Here is an 11935-nt window from a genome sequence, read left to right on the forward strand (position 1 = left end):
CTCTCTCTCTCTCTCTCTCTCTCTCTCTCTCTCTCTCTCTCTCTCTCAAAAGGATCAAGTGTTAAGAGCCAGGGTTATTCTGTGGTAGAACCTCCACGTGTTAGCCCCAGCGTCTGAGTCCAGCACCACAGAACAAATAGACAAAAGAAAGAAGGATTTCTAATAAGTTCACACTTGCCAAGTGCTCCAGCCTCTAGTTAGGACTGACCACGGACATAATCATTCCTGCTTAGAGAGCCACATGTACAAACTCTGACATGGCCTCCTCTTCCCTCCAGATCCCTGTGCCTGAGGGAGATGCTCTATGTCAACATTAAGGATTGCTGGGGAAAGGAGAGAGGACTGGCGACATCCTGTGGAAACCTGGAGGAACCCAGACTCGTCTAGGAGTGGGATGGATCACCACATTGTGCTCCTGGGAGCTGGGACACTTGTAGGAGTCTCTGGAAGGGCCATAAAAAAAATCAGGATTCCTCTAGGCTCCACTCTTTCCAGAGGCACCATCTAAATGTTATACCGATGTCCTCAATCCCCACCTCCCCAACCATAGCAGCTGAAGGCCCGTGGTTTCCTGTAATTGGTCTCCACTGCTCGGGCCATTTGAAGGAGACACCTCAGGGCTCAGATGTGACAGGAACTACCTTCAAAATACAGTATTTGATTTATATAATTGTAATAACTTTAACACATCACAAATTTTACTGAAATATTAGTATATATAACAAGTTGTTATATTTTTAATAAACTTTATTATTATATGTTGACTACAGAATAATTAGCATATTAAATATTTTATGATAGTTCAGTTTTGAGAACGTGGTGTTCTCATATTTTATGATGCCTCTCATAACATTTATATATACAAAACTATTTCACTCACTGGAGGATTTTTACCTTTTTTATCTATTATACTTATGTATCTATTTGTCTTATATCTAGGTAACATAACCCTAGATCCTTATGAATATATTTTTTATTTGATATTTCATCTTCATTATTGAATGTGAACACTGAGCTGTGGTACTTTAAACCGTTTGAACATATTTGTACATTACTTTGAAGAGGGTTTGTGTTTGAAAGAGAATCCATGTTATGAGCTCCTTCTGCTGGGGACAGACAATAAAGATGAAATGTGTTTCATGTTCTCTATGTAAGTTACAATGATGGCTTTGTTCTCTCTCTCTCTCTCTCTCTCTCTCTCTCTCTCTCTGTGTGTGTGTGTGTGTGTGTGTGTGTGTGTGCGTGTGCATGTGTGTGTGTGTGTTACGCACTCATGAATAGCTCATGTTCACCTGTGCTTAGATCCATGTATATGTAAGGATGTTTCTGTAAGGAGGAGTGGAGGTTTGAGGTTTATTTCTGATGTCTTCCTTGGTAGCTTACTACCTTATTCATTAAGGGAGCATCTTCCAAGAACCCAGAGGTTTCCAATATACTGAGCCTCTGCAGCTTGCTCTGAGGATGCACACTGCCCCCGTCTCTGCTTTCTGAGAGCCAGAGTTACAGAAGAGCTATCATTCCTACCTGGCTTTTACAGGGTGTGGGGGTCCGAACCTGGTCTTCAAGCTTACCGCTCAGAAGGCAAGAGCCTTAACCATTGGGCTATCTCCCACCCTCTGCTACTGTGATTTCTCAGATATTTTTCTCTTGTGTACCATTTGTCTGAAGTGATTGTGTGTCACATCACCGAAATCAATGAAGAAAAAGAAAAACGAGTGACTTTTCCTACAAGGGCAGAGAGCACAGTGTACACAGGAGACCGCTAATCATAAGTACCCACCTATAGATATAGACTTAGCACATGAGGGAAGATCTTGTGTGTACACCTGTGTGTGTGTGTGTGTGTGTGTTCATGAAGATGTGTACACACGAGCATGCTCATATAGAGGGCAGAAGTTGGCATCAGGTCTTTTTTTCTATCCTTTTATACTTTTTTGTTGTTACTTTGGTCTTTATTTATTTATTTTGTTGTTGTTGTTGATTTTTTTTTCAAGACAGGGATTTTCTGTGTAGCCCTGGCTGTCCTGGAACTCATTCTGTAGACCAGGCTGGCCTTGAACTCATAGACCTGCCTGCTCCTGCCTCCCGAATGCTGGGATTAAAGGCGTGCACCACCACCGCCCGGCTACACATTACTGTTCAAAACTCACTTTACATCCTGATCACAGCCCCCAGTCCTTCCTCTCCTCCCAGACCCATGCTCACATGACCCTTCCCTTGTTCCCCCCTCCACTTCTCCTCAGAGAGGGGAAGCCCTCCCATGGGTACCAACCAGCCCTGGCACATAAATTTACAGCAGGCTTAAACGCATCCTCTCCCTCTGAGGCCAGACAAGGCAGCTCAGCGAGGAGAAAGGGGACCCAAATGTTAGCAACAGTCAGAGACAATCCTACTCCAATTGTTAGGGCACTCACACAAAAAACCAAGCTACACATCAGCTACAAGTGTGTAGGGGGCTAGACCCAGTCCCTGCATACTCTTTGGTTGGTGGTTCAGGCTCTGTGAGCCCCCATGGGTCCAGGTTAGCTGACTCTGTAGGTTTTCTTGTGGTGCTCTTGACCCCTCAAGCTCCCTCAATTTCTTCCCCTGTTTTTCCACAAGTCTTCCTGAGCTCCACCTAATGTTTGGCTGCAGGCATCTTCACCTGTTCTATCCACTTCTGGATTGCCAGGAGCCATCTAGGGGAGCTAAAATCTAGCAGTGATCTTCCTGAGATGGTTTCACTGTGGACTGTAAAGCCATGATGGAGGTGCCCGTCTAGGTAAGGCCAAACAGACTACATTTTAGGAAAGATGCCTGCTATTAATATGCTTTTTCTGTTATTATTAAATATGTATAGCAATCACTAGGTATTAACCCATCCTTTTGGTCAGATCTCTGCAGATCCACGAAGATGTACTGTCTTGTAGTGATGCTATAGAGACAAATGATTTCTTAATTCTTCATGATGATCCTATAAGATCATTTATAATAGGACTGACATTAAGTCGTCTCTGATGTCAAACTGCAACTAGAATTCTGCCAGTCTTCAAGTTACACACTTGTGGCAGATGTACAGCTTGGTTCTTATGTGAGAGCCCTAACAATTGGAGTAGGGGCTGCCTCTGACTTTGTTGCTAGCTTTTGGATCCCTTTCTCCTAGCTGGGGTGCCTTATCTGGCCTGGTTTGTTAATTGCTTGGTCTGTCACCAATTAATTGCTTCTGAGATAGCAAGCAGGCATCTACAACTTAGAACACATTCCAAAAGTCTGTAAAACCGTTAACCAAAGGTCATGAAAGGGAACTAACAAGTTATTACAGGTGCAAGGACAGAAGATAAAATATTGACTGGATTTATCTATATTTCAGTGATAACTTAGTCACAAATATTATGGTTTTTAACTCTCTGTGAACTTGTAGAGCCAGTGACAGAAAATTAATGTTTAGCCAAATAATTGCTCTTAATGAAAACATGTGTAAACATCTCTGTTGTAAACATGTTATTCAACTTATAATTTTAATTTATGTTTGAACTTCTGTGAACTTTTGTTAAAAAAAAAAAAGATACTTGAAAAACCCGTGTGATCTATTCCTTTAGAAAATGTACAAAAAGCTAGGAACAATTCCATTCCATGGCATTATGACATCAGATCAGGAGGGGAGAGCGAGATTAGGAGGAGGAAGGAGGAGGACAGTAGAGTAGAGTAACTTAGGATTTAAAGGGGAACTTAGAAATCAAGAGAGCGATACGCAGAATGCAGAGAGAAAGAGGGACAACGAGGCTGCGGAAACAGCAGAAAGAGCAGACAGGTTTCGCTTTGCCAGGTCTCTGGCTCTTCCCAGAGATGCCCTTCCACCAATTTCAGTTCTGTCTCCCAGCCCTCTCTGCTCCCCCTTCTGCCCACATTTGATGCCCCACCCTGTTCCCCTCCCTATCCCCCTCCCACCCAGTCCCCTACCTCCATCCACCTCTGATGTCTATTTTATACCCCTCTCTGAGGGAGATTCGGGCATCCTTCCCTGGCCCTTTTCCGTTAGCTTCTTTGCATCTGTGGATTGCAGCATGGTTGTCCTGTGCTTCAGGTTACCCTGTATTTATCAGTTAGTACATACCACGTGTGTCTTTCTGAGGCTCTGTCTGGGTTCCCTCACTCAGGATGATATTTTCTAGTTCCATCCACTTGCCTGCAAAGTCTTTGTTTTCAATAGCTGAGTGGCAGCCCATAGTGTAGATGAACCACATTTTCTTTATCCAGTCTTCATTTGAGGGATACCTAGGTTGTTTTCAGTTTCTGGCTATTACAAATAAAACTGCTGTGAACATAGTTGAGCAAGTGTCCTTGTGGTATGGTAGAGAATCTTTTGGGTATATACCTAGGAATGGTATACCCGGGTCTTGAGGTAGAACTAATCTCAACTTTCTGAGAAATTCCCAGATTTATTTCCAAAGTGGTTGTACAAGTTTGTACTCCTACCAGCAATGGAGGAATGTTCCTCTTGCTCTACAACCTTGGCAGTATGAGCTGTCCCTTAAATTTTTGATCGTAGCCATTCTGACGAGTATAAGATAGAATCTCGGGGTTGTTTTGATTTGCATTTCCCTGATGACTAAGGATTTTGAACATTTCTTTAAGTGCTTGTGTGCCATTAGAGACTCCTCCACTGAGAGTTCTCTGTTTAGCTCTGTATCCCATTTTTAATTGGGTTATTTGGTTTGTTAGTGTCTAACTTCTTGAGTTCTCTCTATATTTTGGATATTAGTCCTTTGTTGGCTATAGGATTGGTGAAGGTCTTTTCCCATTCTGTAGGCTGCTGTTTTGTTTGATTGACAGTGTCCTTAGCCTTACAGAAAAATTTCAGCTTTATGAGGTCCCGTTTATTAATTGTTGATCTTAGTGCCTGAGCTATTGGTGTTCTGTTCAGGAAGTTGTCTCTTGTACCAATGTGTTCAGGGCAGTTCCCAGTTCTATTACGTTTAGTGTGTCCAGTTTTATGTTGTCGTCTTTGATCCACTTGGACTTGAGTTTTGTGCAGAATGATAAATATGGATTTATTTCATTCTTCTACATGCAGATAGACAGAACATTTTTGGAAGATGCTTTCTTTTTTTTTTCCATTGTATGTTTTTGGCTTCTTTGTCAAAAATCAAATCTCCCTAAGTGTTTGCGCTTAACTTCTGGGTCTTCAGTTAGACTCTATTGATCAATCTGTTTGCCAATACCACGTGTTTTTTATTACTATTGCTCTGTAATATAGTTTGAAATCATAGATGGTGATACCTCCAGAAGTTCTCTCATTGTTTAGGATTGTTTGGGTATCCTGTTTTCTGTTTTTCCGTATGAATTTGAGAATTGCTCTTTCAAGGTCTATAAAGAATTGAGTTGGAATTTTGATGGGAATTGCATTGAATTGGTAGATTGTGTTATACTTCATTCTCGAGCCCCAAAAGACCACCAAGGAGCCAACTCTGATGCCTTGGACAAGATTTTATCAGAAATGGCAAGCAAGTGAGGGGGTTTCCAGCCTGGCAAGCATCTAACTGAATGACTATTGTGAGCCAACAGGTGGGTGCTTGGAAGCAAAACCATGAACAATCACATATGGTTTAAGTTGATTGGCTGTTCTCTCTCTCTCTCTCTCTCTCTCTCTCTCTCTCTCTCTCTCTCTCTCTCTCTCTCTCTCAGTGTGTGTGTGTGTCTGTTTCTATTTTCCATTGCTTTTTAGGATTGCTTGGATTACATTTGCTTGAGTTACATGCCTGGCTTTTGCATGGTTTCTGGAGATTCAGGTCCTCCTGCTTACATGAGAAATGCTTTTACACTCTGAGCCATCTCCAGATAGAGTCTCCAACCTTTTCAGGCTTTCAAGGCTGTCTCACAACTCTCCAGTGAATTTCCAGGTCTTCAGCTTTACATTGGGCTACATCATGGATCCTTTACACTGAGGCTTCCAAACTTTTAGACTGTGCTGTTAGTGGGTTTTCTGACTCTCCAGCATGCTGATGACCAGTGTTGGACTGTACACCCTCCAACTATGTCAGCTAGTCTAAAAAATCCCTTTTATAATTGTATATTTATATGACTGTTTGTTTGTTTTAGTTATGTTCTGACAAAAAGAACTTAAAAGGAAGGGAGGGTTTATTCTGGCTGACAGTTCAGATGTGTAATCCATCATGGTAAGGAAGTCAAGGTAGCAGGAGCTTCAAGAAGCTGGTCACATCACATCCACAGTTAGGAAGCAGAGAATGATGGGTGTGTGCTAGTGCTTGGCTCCTTTTCTTCTTTTTATACAGTCCTGGCTCCCAATCTAGAGAATGGTGCCACCCAGACTGGACAAAATACCAGCCTAGGGAATGGTACTGCCTACAGTGGGCAGGCTTCCAGCCTGGGGAATGGTATTGCTCACAGTAGGTAGGTCTTTTCACCTTAGTTTTCCTGATGAGCATCTTCCTAGACAGCTATAGTTTTGCTTGCTGATGGCTGATACAATGTTCCCAGCTGCTCCCTTCTCCATTGGCTCCTGTGTTCTGACACTCCTACCTCCAAAATGCTTTTCCCTAGTTGTCCAGCATGCACAGTATTAATAACTCCCCTTTCCTCCTCATCTATGCAATATGTTAGCTCATTCTAACTCATTGCCTCAGAAACTGCTCTGGCCTCTGTTCCTTTTGATAGTTTTAATTTCATTGTGTCCTCTAGATTTTCCTATACACCTGGAAGGAAGTCAAGTGTAGCTTCTAGTGCCTGTATTCCATAGCTTAGGTGGTAGAGACAGGAGCATTGTGAGTTCTAGGCTACCCTAAGCTACACCTGGGTTTTCATGTCAGCCCTCACTAAAGATTGAACCTGAACTCTGTCTCAAACCAAACCAACCAAACAAAAACAGCACCGTAACTCCCAGCAACCCTCCCCAACTAAAGCTAGAGTGAGTGACTCTGATGACTGATAGGCAATGAATGCTAGGAGTTACCCAGAGTTATTTTCAGGGAGGTCCATCTGATGATTCACTTTTCCTCTTAGAATCTATATTTTATTCATTAAAGTGTGTGTGTGTGTGTGTGTGTGTGTGTGTGTGTGTGTGTGTATGTGTGTGTGCGCGCGCAAGCCTGCCTATGAGTGTGGGTACCCTTGCAGTTCAGAAGACAGCATTAGATCTGTTTGACCTGAAGTTATAGACAGTTGGAGCTACCATGTTGGATGCTGGGAATCTAGGTCCTTTGTAAGAACAGTCAGTGCTCTTAGTCACTGGGCCATTTCTCCAGCCTCCTATTTCCCTTTATGTAGGAAGTAAGATTGTTTTCCAGGAGCCTATGGGTTTTTTTTTTCATTTTTTCCCTCTAAGTATTTAATACTTACTCTCTGGATTTTGGTTGGTTTTTGCACTCCTGAATTTCCTCCCTCAATTGCTTCTCCTTATGTCTGGGTTCAAATTATACTCTTTTGCAGAACCTCTCCCATTTTTCTTCTTTTTAAAAACTATTATTTGTGTGTGTGTGTGTGTGTGTGTGTGTGTGTGTGTGTGTGCTTGTGTATATGACACTTGCCTGTGTATGGTATTTGCATGTATGTGCATGCATATGGTATTTGCACAGGTGTGTATGTGTGTGAATGTAACCATGTGTTCAGAGCTTTTGATGTCATTTCTAGGAATTTGGCATTTGTCACTGGGCTTGAACAAAGAAGTAGGCTCAGACAAGAATATTAGAAAGAGTAACCATGGGGCTTTGCTTACTACTTTGCTGAATTACTACCTTGTGTGATCCTTTTGCTTATTCCTTTGCTTGAGTACTGTCTTTCTTGTGGGAGCTCTTTGTTCACTGCTTTGCTTGATGACTTTGTCTTTGATCTAAGAACTGACCTTGTGTTTTAGGTATACATAGAATGATATAAAAGCAGGCTGGAGAGACATAAAGCTGCCTCATCCTCAGTACAGACTGGAGTCAGGTTATAATTTTGTCTAACCGTTTTTCTTTTTCAATCTTCACCCCCTCGCTTGAGACCCTGTTGACTGACTGAGCTGGCGTGGTCAACCATGTACTCATGTGTGTGGGTGTGCATACAGTCATGCACCAAAGATGGTATCAAGTGCCTTCCCTTGATATCTGCTTTAATCCCACAAGAGAGGTTCCCCAATGAACCTGAAGTTTGTTTCCTGCCTCCACACCCTCCCACCCATCCCCCACTCTGCACCAAGGTTACGGGGCACACATGACCACATGCTTCCCTCTGCAGTTAGTACTTGAACTCAGGTCCTTGTGTTCATGTAGCAAGAGTGCTACTCACTGAGCCTTCTTCAGTACTTTTCTACATGAAAAATAATTCTAACTCAGGGGATGGGGATGTGGCTTCATTGGTAGTGTATTTTCCTAGGATGCAGGAAACCCCGGTGTGTTATGGTTTCCATTGCTGTGAAGAGATACCATCACCATGGCAGCTCTTATGAAGGACAACATTTAATTGGGGCTGGCTTACAGTTTCAGAGTTTTGGCCCATTATCATCATGATGAAAAGCATGGCAGCATCTAGGTAGGCATGGTCCTGGAGGAGCTGAGAGTTCTACATCTTCATCTGAAGGTGGACAGAAGAAGATGCTCTTCTGGGTGAAGCTTGAACAAAGGACCCCCACAGTTTCCTCCAACAAGACCACGTCTCCTAATAGTGTCATTCCCTATGAGCCAAGTATTCAAACAAATTAGGCACTCAGGAGGCAGAGGCAGGAGGATCTCAGAGTTCAAGGCCAGCCTGGTCTACAGAGTGAGTTCCAGAAGAACAGCAAGGGCTACACAGAGAAACCCTGTCTGGAAAAACAAAACTAACAAAAATAGATGGGAAAGACATGTAGCATTGACCTCTGGTCTACACACTCACACACACACACACACACACAGAGGGGGGGGGAAGGGGGGAAGGGAGGGGAGGAGGGAAGGAGGGAGAGAGACAGAGAGAGAGAGAGAGAATATGAGGAAAGGTGAAAGGTCAGTAATAAATTGATGGGCAGTCCTGAAATGGACAAGTTTTTTTGTTTGTTCGTCTCTCATGTATATGGATGTCTTGTCTCCACACCAGAAATGGTTATCAGATACCATGGGACTATAGATACAGATGGTTGTGAGCCACCATGTGGTTGCTGGAAACTGAACTCCGGACCTCTGGAAGAGCAGCCAGGGCTCCTAAACATTGAGCCATCTCTCCATTCCCCAGTAGACACGTTCTTTATAAGTAGGATGCCTATGAAAATCACCAGGAGATACCAGTCCACACATAACGAGGAGAGCTGAAATAAATAAGGTGGAGAATAGCAGTGTTGTCAAGTGTGTGGTGTGCACTCTGTATCGCTGGTGGGGCTGTGAAATGGTGTGGTCACTGTGGAAAATGAATTGGTGAAACACAGGATTACCAGGTGACTCAGCAATTGCACTCCTGGATAGCATCCGGTAGATCGCTACAGAGGAACACACCCGGGAACTTGAACACAGATATCAGTAACGTCGTTCACCATAGGCAAAAGGTGAGAACACTCAGAGTCTCTATCCGCAGATCGGGGGTGTCTGCCGGCAGATGTGTGCGTAAGCAAAATGTGATTTATACACACAATTACTGAACTTTCAGATGAGCTCAAGGGCCAGGGAGGTGGCTCCATAGGCAAAAGCTCTTAGAGTGAAAGCCGGGTATCCTGAGAGTCACATCCCCAGAGCTGAAGTAAAAACCAACCAACCAACCAAACAAACAAAGCCAAAATGTAACAAAACAAAAAACCCAAACCAGATGTGGCGGCTTATCTGGAATCCTAACAATCCTGAAGCAAGACTGGAAGAGGAGAGAAGAGATTGCTCATGGCCAAGAATCTGCCTTTGGGAAGCTTGCAGGCCACCTAGCCCAGAGTGCCCAGCACCGGAACAACATAAGACACACCCCAGAAACAAGCAGAGCAAGAACCAACTCCCAAAAGTCGTTCTCTTGACCACACGGGTATCATGGCATGTGCGTTCATACTAACACACAAATGAGAACAATCTAAAATGAATGAAATGTTGACCTACACATATGCACATCAGGCACACACATCCATGACAGCTCTCCCCTTATTGCCTCTCAGCTCAAAGTACACCCTCTTTGCTGGCTTCACGGCCATAGAGGTGATTGTTTTAAATCACATTTTATTGTCAGGACAACGTCAGTCCTAGTGACGGGAGATGCTGTGTCAGACGAGGTGATGAACTACTTTCTGAGCCCTTCCTTTATTTAAAGAAACTAAACACCAGAAGATGGCCCTGTCACACTGTAATAATTGACAGCTGCAGAGGAAGCCTGGGTCTCCTGGTGGACCACTGTGTCACCCACTATGAAGCATCCTTTCTAGGTGGCCCCCTCCCTCCCCTCCCTCGAGGTGAGGGCACACGCAGGAACCCTTCATTCTAAGCTCCAGACCTTTCCCTTCCTCCCTCTGGCCTGGGATTCTGTCTTGGTTCATGGCTCGTTATTCCATTCAGGTTCTTTTTCCAGTTTCTGGACAACATCCTATATTCCCACAGCAGGCAACAGGAAGGTCTGCCCACACTGAATTCCTGGGATAGGAGAGCTGTGGAAGGCTCTGTTAGCACAGGGTGGCCCTGTTAGCACAGGGAGGCCCTGGAGTGGGCCCAGGTGTCTGACCCACCTAAAATGGGGACATGGATTATGGCTCTTTAATATCAAGCAAGAGAACTAACATGCAGAAAGTTTATCTAACTTGCCAGATATCACACATGCTCTCAGAATATTATGTGCTCAATTTTACATCTGTCTCCATGGAAACTGTGCTGTTAGCCTAAGAGGAGTTTGATGTTGGCCTTATCTTTAAGAGCACATGTGGTTATTCGTATTTTATTTAATTTCATATTTTCCCTTTAAAATGTTTTGCATTGGTATGATATGTTTATGTAGCTGTATTTATAATCCATCTACTCTTGCAACAGTGCATTGGGTTTTTTCCCCTTTTAAATCATATTATGTGAAGTCTGGAGAGATGGCTCAGTGTTTTAGAGCACTGACTGCTCTTCCAGAGGTCCTGAGTTCAATTCCCAGCAACCACATGGTAGCTCACAACCATCTGTAATGGAATTCTATTCGATGCCCTCTTCTGGTGTGTCTGAAGACAGCTACAGTGTACTCACATACATAGAATAAATAAATAAATCTTTTAAAAACATATTATGTGTATGGATATTTTGTCTGCATGTTTGACTATGCAACATGAGCATGCAGTGCCTGTGCATGCCAGAAGGGGGAGCCAGATCCCCAGGACTGGAGTCACTGTCAGTTGTGAGCCTCTATGTGAGTGCTGGTAAACCAATCTGGGTCCTCCTGGAAGAGGAGCCAGTGTTCTTAACCACCGAGCCATTGCTTCAGCCCCAAGAGTACATACTTACAAGTATATTATGACCGTTAGTCCTACAACATTACTATTTTAACCCTACATTTCTATTATTTTCTTAGATATTGTATTTGTATTATATTGTTTGAAAAAAAAAGATTTGTCTGCGGGACGCAGTTCGATAATAGAACCCTTGCCTAGAATCCCCCAGTGAGGGGCTGGGGCGTGGCTCAGTGGTAGAGCCCCTGCCTAGAATCCTCCAGTGAGGGGCTGGGGCGTGGCTCAGTGGTAGAGCCCCTGCCTAGAATCCCCCAGTGAGGGGCTGGGGTGTGGCTCAGTGGTAGAGCCCCTGCCTAGAATCCCCCAGTGAGGGGCTGGGGCGTGGCTCAGTGGTAGAGCCCCTGCCTAGAATCCCCCAGTGAGGGGCTGGGGCGTGGCTCAGTGGTAGAGCCCCTGCCTAGAATCCCACAGTGAGGGGCTGGGGCGTGGCTCAGTGGTAGAGCCCCTGCCTAGAATCCCCCAGTGAGGGGCTGGGGTGTGTCTCAGTGGTAGAGCCCCTGCCTAGAATCCCCCAGTGAGGGTCTGGGGTGTGGCTCAGTGGTA

The 11935-nt window shown here is 44.1% G+C and overlaps 1 protein-coding gene across 3 annotated transcripts in view; it reads left to right on the top strand.

The window, feature by feature from the left end:
* LOC114611427 (speedy protein E4A) overlaps positions 1-1155 on the top strand; it is a 9339-nt gene extending 8184 nt beyond the window's left edge. For 2 of the 3 annotated variants that reach the window (XM_028756125.1, XM_028756123.1), the window contains one exon: positions 279-1155. The gene's annotated coding sequence lies outside the window, so the exon portion shown is untranslated. The remainder of the gene's footprint in view (positions 1-278) is intronic. The other variant, XM_028756124.1, reaches the window with a different exon arrangement.
* The last annotated feature ends 10780 nt before the right edge of the window (positions 1156-11935 follow it).

The sequence above is a fragment of the Grammomys surdaster genome, unplaced genomic scaffold (genome assembly GCF_004785775.1).
Source record: "Grammomys surdaster isolate TR1022 unplaced genomic scaffold, NIH_TR_1.0 126109, whole genome shotgun sequence".
In the NCBI taxonomy this organism is placed as follows: Eukaryota; Metazoa; Chordata; class Mammalia; order Rodentia; family Muridae; genus Grammomys; species Grammomys surdaster.